The sequence below is a fragment of the Sphaerodactylus townsendi genome, linkage group LG11 (assembly GCF_021028975.2).
Source record: "Sphaerodactylus townsendi isolate TG3544 linkage group LG11, MPM_Stown_v2.3, whole genome shotgun sequence".
In the NCBI taxonomy this organism is placed as follows: Eukaryota; Metazoa; Chordata; class Lepidosauria; order Squamata; family Sphaerodactylidae; genus Sphaerodactylus; species Sphaerodactylus townsendi.
Genome location: NC_059435.1, coordinates 52,486,664 through 52,502,059, shown reverse-complemented (window position 1 = coordinate 52,502,059; position 15,396 = coordinate 52,486,664).

Sequence of the window (15,396 nt, the reverse complement as noted above, 5' to 3'; positions counted from 1 at the left end):
CACTGTACTGTGAACTACAGTAGCTACCTGGCTGTCTCCCTGCTTTTTCCCGGCCATTAAAGGAAAACATTGCTAAGCCCTTAAGAGAAGGAAAAGTCAGAATCTACAGAACTTGCTTATTCAAGGCAGCATATGCCTTGGAGTGCTCAGTCTCTAGGCTATGTCATCACATCCTTTTATTTCTCTAGGCTCTGCAAGGGGTAGAAGAAAGTCAGTAGTGGTTTGCAGGGGCATATCTACACAAAATAGCATCCAGAGCAAGAAGTGAAATTGTGCCCCCCTTGACATTGTGACTAGCACCCTCTCCTCAAGTATGGTCATCAACTATTATGATGATTAAATATTTTGATCCCCCCTCCCAATAACCCATGTCAGTTATAAACTATTGCAAGAAAGCATCAGCAGAAAAGAGCTCTCTTCCCAATCCTTCCTTGTGATGATTCTTTAAAATAAAAAGGGGTAGGGGGACCCAGTCTAAATATATAGATAATATATAGATGGATAGACATATATAATCTATAGAAGGTGGATGGGGGGGGGGTCTCCCCTACAGAAAAAGTGTTGTGTTGAGGAAGGCTCTTCGGAGCCAGCCTTGCACAATGGCAACTATGGTGGGACACCTTGTGAGCCACGTGGAGAGACCCTATCCCACAAATTCTGCTTACCATAGTCCAGGGGACTTGAAGGAAGGTGAGCGTCCTCCTTGTTTATCATCATGAAGAGCTTCTCTGATTCCGTGGTGGGGGAGCTGGGGCGCTCGTCCTCTCCAAAATGTGTGGCTGTCATAATCAAGGGGGGCCTGATGTTCCTGTCTTCCCCAACAATCCTTTTGAGCTCCTCATGGGGCAGGTCGCCCTGTTATTACCCAACACCCTGTTGTGTTGCACAGCACGCTTGTATTCTCGCCGCAGTGTCTTGGTCTTGGTTCAGCATTTGACGGCAGTCCTGCTGTGACCCCGACTGCTCATCTCCGCAGCCACCTTCTTGAAATCCATGTTCCTATGGCTCTTGGTAAGAGTCCGCTGGACCGTCCACTCACCCCTGATCCTGAGCAGGTCCCTGGTTTAGGATCCCGCTTTAGGATTGGGAACCATACAAACTTCTTGACCAAACCGGGGTACTTTCCTTGCTCCACCCAGAAACAAGCATAGTCAGTTATTTAAACACTGTAATTGCAAACCACAGTAAATGTTGCTTGTTGGCCTGAGATCTTACACTGTGTGCTGGATTCTATGTGTCTTATTAATACCAGGGACTTCAGGTACTGGAATAACGAGCTATTTATTGAACTTCCATAACACAAAAGGAAAAGAGCAAACAGTTCTTTCTCAGGCTCTGTTCATGCAGCCACATCCAAGCATTCCCAGTCTCTGCCTCTACTAGCCTCCTGTTTCTTGTTGCTGCTTCTCCCTGTTCCGACCCTTTAATTAAGATTATATTTCTTATGCTGGAGAGCTCCTGCTATATGCAGAAGAGACTCACAGGATCCAAACCTGTGTTCTAAAGGGCACACAATGCTGTGATATGTTATCAATTTGCCCACCTATTAACAAAACAGATTGAGCTGTGTGCAATTACGCCTTACAAGCTGTCCACTTCCCTTTTGCCATTATGTTCACAAAATGGCTGTGTGCTCTCTGAAGTAACATTTCCTGTATGACTTCTGTAAATGTCACAGACACCTGGCTGCTAATGGTCATCATGAGCCTTCGCCGGCTAAGAGAAATGGACTGTGCTGTTTTACTCTTTATATCTCAGAGACTGACAAGAGACGAGAGGCAGAAGAACAACTGTGTATGACAGAAATTGTTAATATTTTCCCCTCATTGTGAAAGAAGGATACGCACTGCTCCCCCTTAACTCTTCTGAAACACCATAAAGAACATCTTTCTCTTTGAGGGTCTAATTTTGCATTCATCCATTTGTGTTTGGCAGTACATTTTGTACAGGCAAATTACGGTTCATGCTCTGTAAGAACTAGTCTTATTTTTTTAAGAAAAATTCTATGCTTCCTTCCTTCAAGGCAGCTTACAAACCATTAATAAGTTTCATAATAAAACCTTACCATCATTACAAACTGACAAGCATGCAACTGAATTACCATGGTGGAGTAGGCAACAACAGCAGAAAGCCCCAGCAACTGACACTCCTGAAGCCCAGATGACTAGAACAAACTTTCCCTAACATTTAAAAGCAAAGAGAAGGCTCCGGGTGGATTGTCAGGAGGGAGTTTCATAAATTCTGAGCCGGGGAATGGGGTATGAAAGAAACCTTAATATTAAATTGGATTCCTTTGTTTGAATTGGTCTGAAGAGACAAATGTCAAAGATGCCTCCATAGCTTGTTCCTCACTACATCTCTGGATGCTTGACTGGTTTCCTGTCTTGGTTTGGTCTGCAGTCCTGGCCTTGATACCAGTAAGGTTATGCAACAGACTTTCTCAGTTTAATCTGCTGGCATTTTTAAAGAGGCTAACAATGCCATCCTAAGTAGACTTTTACACCCCTTTGAAGTTCATGGAACTCCATGGAATACAAATGAGTAATATAAGAATGCAGCAGCAACAGCACAGGTATTGGGAGTTCAAGTTGCAAAGCAATGTCTGCTCATCAATGCAAACGAAGATGAAAGTTGAAAACCCTTTTTATGAAGCCCAGTTCCTCACATACATTTGGGGGAAGGGGGGCTCTTGTGCCTGGATGAGGGATAGAAGGAATTGCCAGCAGGCAGGCCACGTAACTCACTGTAGGCATAGAATGGGATGAATTCTCCACCTCCACTTTTTGATGTGTTGATACACTTCCAGTTTTCAATGCAATGTCACATGCCAGTGAGCCTGCCTCTTCCCCATTTCTCTTAAGGGACTGCCAGCTGCAACTAGCAACCCTTCCTAACAGTAGGCTTGTCAGGTTTTCTAGGCAAAATGTGCCTTTGCTCAGTGGCACCTGAAGGACTGTTGGAGAAAAGGATGGCCATTTTCAGGGGGAGTATCAGCATCACACTGGTGCATGACAAAAACTGGAAGTGGCATCAGGTATGCTCCAAGAGTTACATAAAACTTTTTAGTCCCTTTCCGCACGGGCAGTAAAAAGTGCCCCAGGGACGCTAAAAATAGCGTCCCTGGGGAGGGGTTCACACAGCTGCCACTGCTGCATCACAGCAGCGCCGACCTTGCAACCCTCAAGTGGCGCGAAGACACTGCTTCCGAACCTCGCTCCCTGAGCGAGGTTTTTCAGAAGCAGTGTCTTCCAACCGCTGCCGTACGAATGGCAGCGGCTGGAAGGTGTCATTTCCCCCCCCCTTTCCCAAACGCCTTACCATCCTCTCTGGCCTTCCGGCGTGTCGCACAGGCCAGGGGGCATGCCCTCCCTGCCCTGCAACTCCAGTGCTATCACGCAGGGCAGGGGGCATGTCCCCTGGCCTGTGCAACGCACCGGAAGGCCAGAGGGGACGGTAAGGCATTCGAGGGATGGTACAGCCTCTGTGCAGGCTGCGCCATCTTCCCCACCCCTACTGGGACTGTCCGTGCGAACGGTCCCGGGGAGGTGCGTCGGCGTTGTTTATGCCGATGCACCCCCGCAGTGTGGCCGTGCGGAAACGGCAGTGCTGGTGATGTCAGTGTTCCAGCTGCCCTTCCCTTCCACTTCTCCCAGGGGTTTGTTGATGTGGCCTGTTAACCCTATCTAGCAGTAATATTGATGGGCCACTCTGGCATGAGAAGCCACAGCATTGTGACCTCACTCTGGGAGAGACTCCAAGGACTGCTGTATTGGGCCATTCCATGTCAGGAAAACAGTGCAGGGCAAAGTGTAACCCCTCCTGGTAATACATTCCCAATACAAACTGCATTTATGGGCCTCCCTCTGGGACCAGAGTCTAGGGGAAGATCAAAGTGGAGACTATTGGTCTTGTAGTAACTCACTCTCCTTGCTTATAAGTGTTTGAGAAGTAATGGAGGACTTGGTGTGTGGAGGGACTGGCACTCTTTTGGCCCCTACCCTCCTATCATATGGACTAGTTAACTGCCACCACTCAAACTTATCCACCTTCCCTTGAAATAAGCAGTTTGAGGTACTGTCAGCAGTTTCCTGTGGCTTGTACCACCAGCTACACAGTGCCCAGCTGCTGCTTGCTAGATCTCCAGCCCAATCAGATGTTGTAGGCTTTGCATGGATTAATGGTGGGGTTGCTAACTCCATGTAATAGCTGAAGATCTCCTGCTATTACAACTTATTTCCAGTTAACCTAGAGAAAATGGTTGCTTTGGAAGATGGACTTTATGGCATTATACTTCACTGAAGTTCCTCCCTTCCCCAAACCTCTTCCTTCTTAGGCTCCACCCTCAAAAATCTCGAGGTATTTCCCAACCCAGAGTGGGCAACCTTAATTAACAGCCAGGGTCTTGGGTAAGAACTGTTTGGTCATAGTCTGAGACTTATGAAAAGATCTTTATTTATTAATAGACATCTTTATTCTCTAGTAGAACAGGAGCATAGGGAACTAATATCAGCATTAGAAGAAGAAGTAGGGACTTACCGCCCAGGGGACATATGGGGTGAAATGTCCCTGGGCTGCAGCCATTTAGTCACATGGGGGGAAGAAAATCATCCCCCACACCCCTCCTCCTTCCCCCTGGGTTCATACACTGACTTCAAGACCTGGTGCAAAAAAAGTTGTTTGGTCATGGTTGGGGAGGACGGCCGCTCATTGGGGGGCGGCTCAGATTTTACACCGGGCTACATTTTCCCTAGGTACACCTCTGAGAAGAAGTCTTACAGAAACTGCATGAAATAAACCCAAGAAGCTAACAAGTTTGTGCATGTCAATGGTTTTATTTGCCATTCTCGTCAGAGACGAGACTCGTTCAGGGACAGATGCAAGTTAGCTGCTTTCTTTTGCTGAAACTCACACTCATATAAACAGGCAGCCTTCCTAACTTTAGCATAAACCAGATGGTAAAAGTCAGAAAACGTTCAGTGAGCTCAGAGCAAGTTAATACATGAAAATCTTATAAAAAGCATTTTTATATTTGTTTCAGCTATGGGTCATAAACAATATATGCCACTATATGGATTCAAATAGGGCACTGGGAAAAAAGGGAGGTGAATAGCTAGAGCCAAAGCAACTACCTTTTTTCTAAACTGCCCAAGGCACAAATAGCTTCTCTCACAAGACTTCCCTGGAAGAAGCGAAGGTGTATTTTGAACCTTTGTTCAGATTGCCTCATAAAGCATTATGAGATTTGATGTGAGGGTGCTTGACCTGAAAGGATTAAAATAGCAAGCAGATCATCTTCTTCAACAGCAAAAACTTGCTTGTGGCTTCACCAGCCGTGAATGACCAATGCACCCAGGGGTTGCCCTGATACAGATGCTGAATGTGCATGAGCATTACTCAACATCAGATTGGAAACAACAATATGTTTTGAGTTCTGAAAACATGTCTGCTGCTCCAGAAAACTGTCAGAATCAGAACTGCACTATTAGAACTGGCTCAGTAACACTCTGGTAGCTAAAAACTTAGTGAGAGGGTTGGAGGCAAGAATGAAGCTTTTCAAGGCAAGCAAGGAAGAGCAGATAGTACTGTGGCAATTAGGCAACATATTCAGCCTTCCAATATATTGAGCTGCTCAAGAAGTTAAAGATTATTTCCTAATAACTCGTGTACAACATGCCTAATAAGCCAGTGTTTCATTTCTTGTATAAATGGTAACATTTTGAGTGCAATAATTTGGGTTGTATTCCATATAGAAAGTGTGTTCAGCTACCAATGATTCATTGGTCATCTGCTCTTTTGTTTGGTTTTAGGAAAGTTTTTTTAAGTGTTGTAAAGGAATGATGCCTGCTCCCGACCATGCAGTACATTCCTAAAATACTACATGCTATAAAATGGAAATATTTCATGACTGCAGCCTGCAAATGTGTTGTCCTTGTCTGATCATTCACTCTGACTTATTTCCTAAAACATAAAAAGTATTTAAACTGTTAAAGAATGTGTAATTCCTTTCACAAACGTAGCCACGTAGATGCCCAAAACTGAGGATAAGCTGCTAGTTTTGTAAAGGGAAACTATGGGCATTGTATTTGGGGATTCCATCCACCCACCCTCAGAAAAATACCAAGTACAGTTTTGGCTAAATTGAGGATTAAATTGGAAGGTAAGCTGCTTTTGTTTCATGAATCTATTGTTCCAATTGCAGCTGAACATTTTCTGAATAAGAATAAATGTTCATTTGGAAAACCTGGCTTCTGGACTCTGGAGGCAAGGCAGCATGAGTGCTGCTCAATTGTACTGTGCGAGTGGGGGACAACGTTATTTGAAGAGGAAATGAGATATTAATACAAATGTAAACAGGTTCATTTGTTTATTTCCCTTATATTAAGCTTCTGCCACAGAGTTTTATTAAAGGTAGTCTTAATAGCAGGCCACTGAAATCAATATAGAGTATACAGCTTTGTGATGTGTATTAATTGGCTTCATTTGCAGTTTTAATTTCTTTGGGAAGGAGATTCCATTTGGGTATTACTGTAAAGAAATGCCACTCTTCAATTCATTAAGTCTATACCATTGTATTATTATAGACCAACAGGAGCACGAAATCTCTCCAGGATGCTTTGGGGGATGCAGGCTTCATTAGAAAAGATAACTCTCTGCAGTATGATAAACCATAAGGTAGCTGTATTCTTTCTACCTCAACATAGATAAAGATTTTATTTTAAACCCTGAGCAGATTGGATTTATGCATGTTTTTTTAAAAAAAACCTCCTTTGCTTAATTTAGAAATACATTAAAATACTCATCTGCCAGCTGTGCTAGTTTCAACTCTACCAAACTGATGATTAGTGTCCTCTTGACACTGTTTCCTTTATGCAGAATTTTTCATGACTAAAAATCAGGATTATGGCAAGGAAGGGGAAAATCCCAGGACTTTATGTTTTGTTCTTTCTTTTTTAAAAAATACTCTCCAGTTATGTTAGCCATAACCAGCAATGAGGCAGAGTTGCTAAAAACACTAATGTAGGTATTTTTTTTAAAAGCAACATTTGTTGATATTGTTTTGAGGTAAAGTTTGTCACTAGAGCCTAATTCACTTGCATAGTAACAGCAATAGGGAGAGTTTCTTGAAATGGCCGTATGGCTGACAACTTCATCATGATGATTCACACAAACATCACATACAATATGTGTAATAAGTTTGCTCCTCCTGTTCTAATGGTTTTAAACCAATTTATTGTCGCACCTGTTTTGGTCCTTTTGTTTTGCCTGCTGAGTGTTCTCCACTGGAAACACTTAGCACCTGCTTCACAGAAATACAATTCTGAGGGGAAGGAAAAGGAAGGGGAGTCAGTTACCACTAAACCACTTTCAGTCTCTAAAGAGTCTGTGCCTCAGTTTTGTCATGGATATGCGGGAGCTTACACTATCAAAATGGAAACCAGAGGGGTGTGCTTGCCATAGCATTCCTATTTTTATGCTCATTCCACAATCTATATCCAGGTGCAAATGCCTTTGCCAATCTCAAAACTGCCTCTCTCTAGTGGTAACCAAGGCCGTTTCCGCATGACCACGGTGGGGGTTGAGTTGGCATACATGACGCCGACCCAACCCTCCTGGGACCATTCACACGAACGGTCCCAGAAACTACCGGGACGACGGCGCCGCGCTGCGCCATTGCCCGATCGATGTACCTTCCCTGCAACCGTCCGGCGCATCGCCGAGGCCAGGGGACACGCCCCCCTGCCCTGCATGACCACTCCGGAGTCACAGGGCAGGGGGGAGTGTCCCCCAGCCTCAGCGACGCGCTGGACAGTTGCAGGGACGGTAAGTCGAATGTGACGGGGGGAGGGATGGCGCCTTCTAGCCGCTGCCATTCGCATGGCAGCATTTGGAAGCCGCTGTTTCCCAACTACCTCGCAGCCGCGCCCCCCATGAGAACAGCTCCCTGGGGACGGCGTTTTTGCCGTCCCCAGGGTGCTGTATTCGGCCCGTGCGGAAAGGGCCCAAGTTATAGTGCAGTAAAGAGTATACAAAAGTGTTAGATAACAACACATTACCATTTGGAGAAGCTGTCACCTGCCTCCCAAGGTTGCTAGACTCCAGGTGGGGCATGGAGATCTCCTGGATTTACAATTTATCTCCAGACCACAGAGATCAATTCCCCTGGAGAAAATGGCTGCTATGGAGGGTGGACTCTACGAAGAGTTGGTTTTTAGACCCAGCTTTTCTCTCCTGTAAGAAGTCTCAAAGCAGCTTACAATCATCTTCCTTTCCCCTCCCCACCACAGGCACCTTGTGAGGTACATGAGGTTGAGAGAGTTCAAAGAGGACTGTGACTAGCCGAAGGTTATCCAGAAAGCTTCTTGTGGGGGAGCGGGGAAAACCAATCCAGTTCTCCAGATTAGAGCCCACCACTCCTAACTACTACACCATGCTGGCTGTCATGGCATTATAGCTTGCTGAGTAGTGTTGCCAAACCCCAGTCATGGCCTGGAGATCTCTCGGAATTGCAAATTGATCTTCAGCCTACAGATCAGTTTCCCTTGAAAAGACTTGCTTTGGAGAATGGAGTATTTGGCGTTATACCCCACTGATTGGTCCATCTCCACCCCAATCCCCACCCTCCCCAGGCTCCATCCCAGTATCTCGGGCTGATTCCGCACATGCAGAATAATGCACTTTCAAACTGCTTTCAGTGCTTTTGAAGCTGTGCGGAATGGCAAAATCCACTTGCAAACAGTTGTGAAAGTGGTTTGAAAACACATTATTTTGCGTGTGCGGAAGGGGCCTCTGAGAATTTCCCAACCTTGAGTTCAAAACTTACTCCCTCCAGTCTCATCTATTTTGGCACTCTACCCTTGCCTACATTCTTGGATCTGTTCTGAGTTCCAGACTATGCTCCTCTAAACTACACAGATTTTGATTTCAGAAGTTAGCATAAATGTAAGAGTATTCTTTTTAATAGGTACAGTTATTGATAATTAATTTGAAATTTAGTAATTGTGATTGCAAAAAAAAGATTGGGCAAATTTACATCTCAAGATTGTTTTTTATTTTACATTTTACTTTATGTTCCTTTTCCCTTTGACGTTATAATGCTTTGTGAAAAAATAATTAAATAATTCATATCAAGTATATAAAAAAAGAAGTTGGCAACTTGGTTTCCTATGTTTAGGGTTTGTAGTGATCAGTTGGTTGTTGAATAGTTGTTGAAACTACTTTCACAGTGATGAAGTGGTAGCTAGAATTAGCACTTGATTAATGAAAGGTTTGAATGTAAAGTGTGAATACAATTAGCAAGAAATGAAAGTAAAGTATCATCTGTGCAAAAATATCTATAAATATAATGTAATGTGAGTGGATAGAAAATAGGATTATCTGTCTGGCAATCTATACTGGATTCAGCTATCAAAGTTCAAAAGAAGGCTGTAGAGGATAATTGTATCCATGTATACTCAGAAGCTAGCCCCGCTGTGTTCAATGAGATTTCTTTCTTGGTCAGGTTGTGAGATTATAGAAGCAAATTCTCTCATGAGCATGGCTAAGGCCCCTTCTGCACATGCAGAATAATGCACTTTCAATCCACTGTGCAGAATAGCAAAATCCATTTTCAAACCATTGTGAAAGTGGATTGAATGTGCATCATTTTGCATGTGTGGAAGGGGCCTGAGGCCCAGTCCAAACAGACCAAAAACAGCCCCCCTGGAATGATAAAAACACAATTCCAGGGGTGCTGCTCGCATGGCTGCCGCCTCTTCAGTGAGACAGCACCATGCTTTCCCGCTCCCAACTGGTGGGGAAATGCTGTTTTCTTGCCTCGATCAATGAGCAAGGCTTTTGGGAAACAGCATTTTCCCACCCACGGCACCAGATTGAGGCACCGCTTTTAGGCACCTCCTCTTTTCCCCTCACTTACCTTCTCTCCCTGTGGAGCTCCACAGGGACAAGGAGACACGTCCACACTGCCCTTCGACCTCAGGGGGTCGGAGGACAGCATGGACGCATCTCCTTGTCCTTCAGAGCTCCGCAGGGAGAGAAGGTAAGTGAGGGGAAACAAAACGGAGGCCTCCATGGGCCGCAGCCGCTCCAGGGCCACTCAAATGGGAGCGTGCGAATGGCCCTGGGGCCACACTGGCATCATATGTGCTGATGTGCAGCTGCTGTAGTGGCCCGTGTGGAGTGGGCTGAAGACTCAAACTATGCATTGAAATGAGATTCGTTCATAAATGGGGGGGGGGGGTTTGCAGGATATCAGATGTTATCAGATTTAGGTGTAGCTCCTCATTTTTTAAGTGTAGGGAAAGATCTAGAATATTCCATTTTGGAAACAGACTGGGCATGGATGTAGAATTATATTTTATTTTTATTTTTCTACATGAAAACTGCTTGTAGTTTTTACCACCTTAAGTCTCCAGAGCTTGACCAGGGGTACCTGCTTTGATAAATAAAATACTTTGCCAAGATTAAACAGACCTTTTTTTAAAAAAAATCAGTATCTAAAATCTTATATATTAATTCCCAGTAATTACATGTTGGCAATTGAAGAAAGATGTTGGTGATTTTAAGCTAAGGTGACCAGATAGTCACCTTTTAAAACTGGGACGGGGTGGGGGTGGGCGTGCTGCTGGACGCCGCCGTGCATGGGCTGCCAGATGAGGCTGTAGTAGACGGTCAGGACGATGACGGCCAGCGAGACGGAGAGGACGTAGGCCAGCACTTCTTGTTGGTCTTGGCCACCATGTGCGCCTTCTTGTCCCCAGTGTAGGTGGCCGGCTTGCCCCGGCTTGCCCCGCTCCCCGCCCGCCGCCTCCTTCTCCTTCATGGGGGCAGGGGGAGGAAATGAGTACTTTGGGAACAGAAACAAGGAAAATGGCTATCATGAGGGCAGCATTAGGAAAATCCAAGCTTTTGAACCCACATAGCAACCATCCAGACTTTGCTATAGACTCTTCCAAAACATCACAGTAAAGCAGGTTTGTGAAAGATCACAAAAAACCCTTGACCCGGTGCTCCGCTGCCCGCTCCGTCTTGCTGCGGATCCTGGCAGAAAGAGCACCCCCAGGGACGCGCCGCCGATCACATCACCAGGACCAGCACCTGCCCCCGACAAGCTGCGAGAGGCGCCCGCCCGGCCCCACAGGAGCAGCGGCAGCGGCAGCGGCAGAGGAAGCCAAGGGAAGGGAGCCCGGGAGCTGTGGCTGGCCTGCCTGGAAGAGCCACCTCCTCTTCCTCTCCGGCTGCCCACGTCCTGGCCTCCTCTTCAGCAGACCTCGCTGGCAGAAGCGGCGGCTCCACGACGCTCTGCAGCCAGCAGGGAGGAGGAGAGAAGCGACGGGCAGGGCAGGGCAGGAGGCTGCCGCACTGCTTTCTGGGGTGCTACCTGGAGCGCCCCAGAAGGCAAAATTGGGACAGGCACAAAACCCCGCGGGACGTGGAAAAGATTGGTGTAAGGCGGGACTGTCCCACCAAAAACAGGACGTCTGGTCACCTTATTTTAAGCATATATTCAAAGCCAACTCTTTGACTAAAAGTACTGTGTAAACATACTGTACCTTGTCAAACAGGTGACAGGATATTCCATAACCCTATTGTTAAATTATTTAAAAGATTTTGCAGAATTGGTAGATTTAGAAACAGTAATAAACTACCTTACATCAGCTAAAATTTATGTAGCAGCAATACTGAAGAAAATCAGATATTCTTCCAAATTTTAGAATGGTTTAAAAATATGGAAAATTGCTTTTCTGGCTGAATTGATGTATACTAGAGAATAAGATAGTTAAATTTATTGAGCTACTGTTTGTAATAAATTAGAACAATAAATTTTTGGACAATTTGAAGTCATGTGTATTTTTCATTACTATAATATTTCCAGTTATTGTGATACTATAGTACATTATTGTAAATGATGTATTAGAGAAAAAATGCATTAGAATTTCCCCCCCACCCCTGCCCCAATTCAATGGCTGTTGTTTGCAGGATGTGGGAACCCTAAATTGATAACTTAATGTCGCAGCTTTTGTTAAGGAATGTGATGTGAAGATTCTGATCCTTGGTTTCTTTGCATTGCATGTAAGTCAACTCTCTTCCGACTCCTAGCAACCCTCTGAACCAATGTCCTCCAAAATGTCCTATTGTTAACAGCCTTGATCAAGCCTTGCAAACTGGGGGCCATGGCTTCCTTTATAGAGGAAAACCATTGGAAACCATTGTGTTTCTCCATTTTCTCTCCTAACAGTAGCCTCTTGTTCAGAGTACATATTGTGCATCAAAACAATCAGATGTTGTGGAACACACGATTCCTTTAAAACTAGCCATAGCTTTTCATGATCCACATCGACAAAAAACTAAACAGAAGAACTGAAAGGATGACAAATTCCTTCTAAGAAGATTCTTTTGAAGAAGAACCTACAGTTTTAGACAGTGACATGAAAGCTTTATTGAAGGCCAATGGGAGAAAAAAATCTCCAAGAGCAGAAGGGATGTCAACAGATCTATTCCAAGCCACAGGAAAGGAGTTCATCAAAATCTTAACAAGAATGTGCTAACAAACAATGGAAAACAAAATAATGGGGTAAAGCTACGAAACCTCAGCTGATTTTCTCTGAAATTCTCACATGTGCTCCAGTAATCAACGTAAATTTGCATCATGATATCTAGTGCCTCTTTTCTGAATCCAGCGTCAACATCGGACACTTCTCGTTCCATATATGGTAACAGTTTTTGTTGTAAGATTTTGAGCATCACTTTACTCAAGTAAGAAATTAATACAATGGATTGATACTTGCTGCAGATTTTGAAGTATCCTTTTTGGGGAATTGGAACGTAAACTGATCATTTACAGCCTGTGGACCATTGTTTTGTTTCCATTGTTTGTTAGCATATATTAATTCTTGTTAAGATTTTGATTAATTCCTTTTCTGTGGCTTGGAATAGCTCTGTGACATCCCCTCATCCCCTTTGTTTCTCCCATTTGCCATCTGCAAAGCTTTCATGTCACTGTCTAAAACTGCAGGTTCTTCTTCAAAAGACTCTTCTTGGAAGGAATTTGTCATCCTTTTAGTTCTTCTCTACAGTTTTTTGTTTACTGTTCCCACTTTGTGCTTATTTTGTCCTATTCACTATTTCCATATTAATCTTTCAGTATTCCTAACTGTATATTTCCCTTTGATGCCTTGGATCCAAGGTTTCTTGTCTCTTTTTTTCTTGTTGCTGTTTTCTCCTCTTTCTTTATACTGGTTATTATAAAACTTCTCTTTTTTATTAAACGAGAGTTGATGAAATGCTACATTTAGACTTTTGATTCTGTTTCTATTGCATTTTACTTTTGCTTCTTGGCTACCTCTAACCATTTTAATAGTTTCTTCAGTCATCTATCAAAGCTTTTTATTGCTTTTGGCTACAGAAGTAGTCTTTACACATATTTCCTTGGTAAAATCTCTAGTTTCAACCCATAGTTCTTCTGGTTTACATTCACTTGAATTTTGTGATGCAAATCTGTTTTTTAAATGATCTTTAAACTCTTTGGAAATGTTGCTTAGATTGTATTTGGGTCCTTTAAATGTTTTGCTTTTTTCTTCAGCTTTGTTATAATGTTCAATATTAACAATTCATGTTCTGTATGGTACCATAGTTGACTCCCTTTGCACACGTGTACTTAAATATAACAAATGGGCAAGGGGGGAGTCAGTGGCCATTACAAAAGCAACAACCCCTCCACAAGACAATTCCCCCACCCCCGGATTGGGCTGTAAGTAGTTACCATCATTCAGCCTACTCTATTGTGAAGATACAAAGATAATCCCATATGTGGTACCCTAAATTACAGAAACTGCCTGTCACATCAATTCTGTTTGCAGTTCCCTGATATATGGGCTCTCACCAATCAGCATAGGGACAAACAGATAATTCCACATATTTTATTTATTATAACTAACAATGGTTGAAATTGTATGCTTTTTACAAAAATGCCCAGGATCTCATTACCAATCTCCCACATCACCTCTTTCTCTAAAGGGAAAAATCACTATAATAATCCATTATGTTGCTTTTAAAGGTAATTTAATGCATTCATTAAAATGTTTAGCCCCATCTTTCTCCAGTGAATCAGTCCTGTATTGTACAGCTTGTAACTCTTTATTAAGATGGACATGGGAGGAAAATCATCATCATCCTGGTCAAATAAAATCACGATCAACCTGGTGAAACTTCTTTCTCTTCTTCCAGGCCAATGCTAAAGATTCCCCCTGATTCCAGTTTCTGTGACAGAGGGCAAGAGGGCTATAACTGCATTAAGCTGCCTTTCTCCTTGCCTGACCAAGAAGCACAGCTTTCACTTGACTTCTCCTTGTGCACATTAATATTGCACTTAATTAGCTGTCAGCATGTATTAGCCTTCCTATTTTAATGTAATAAGTAAACTTTAATGTGATTTCATTAACGATTGTATTTGAACATCCTCATGAATGTGGTGATTTCATCTTGGAACAGGAGGAGCGGAATGAACCTGGTTCAGTTTTTTTGTATTATCATAATAATTTTTAGAAAGGTAAATTAAAAGAGCAGCCTGTTACAGGGTTGATCAAGGGTCGTTTGATTGGCTACTCTAGAGCAGGATTGGGCAAGCTCTGGTATGCGTGTCAACAGCAGCAGCACAACTGATCATTGTGTTTGGTACCTGATGCCAAATTTCCACCCAGGTGACTGAGGCGCTGGCAGAACTTCTAGGTGTTATGGGAGAAAGTAACAAGCATGACTTAGGCTTGTCATCACCCATCAGGCCTGTAAAGTCACAGTCTGAGTTCAAGGTACCACTGGCAGTACCACTAGAACATGACTTGCTCCAAGCATGTCTGTCCACCTCCAATTTTGTATGCAGCACACCAACATCTTCATGGATAAATGTTGCATTTTTCCCCCAGCACTTTGATCCCAAAAGTTTGCCTACTCCTGTTCTAAAGGATACTGATATTATTAAAACCATCAGCAGATCATGAGAGGGAGGACAGGAAGGGTTGCATCAGTGCTTGGCTCTTGTGGCCCTTTTCCACATGTCCAGAGTAATGCCAATCACTACTTTGGGGTCAGGAAGCAATTTCCTCCATGCCACATTGGCTGGGGACCCTGGAAGTGCTTGCTTGCTTGCTTGCTTGCTTGCTTGCTTGCTTGCTTTCACCATTCCCATATCACCTTCACCCCTTGCCTACTACAACACTTCTGTCTTGTCTTGATTCAGTGAAGTTTTTTCACTCTCAACCAGTCCTTCACTGCCTCCAAACTCTGGTTTATCCATCTAACATGGTGGCCTCTGATTCTCAGAAAATTTATGCCACAAACTAGTGGATTAATCTTGAAGGTGCCATGAGACTGCGTTACAGGTTCAATAGTCCTCTTTAGCTT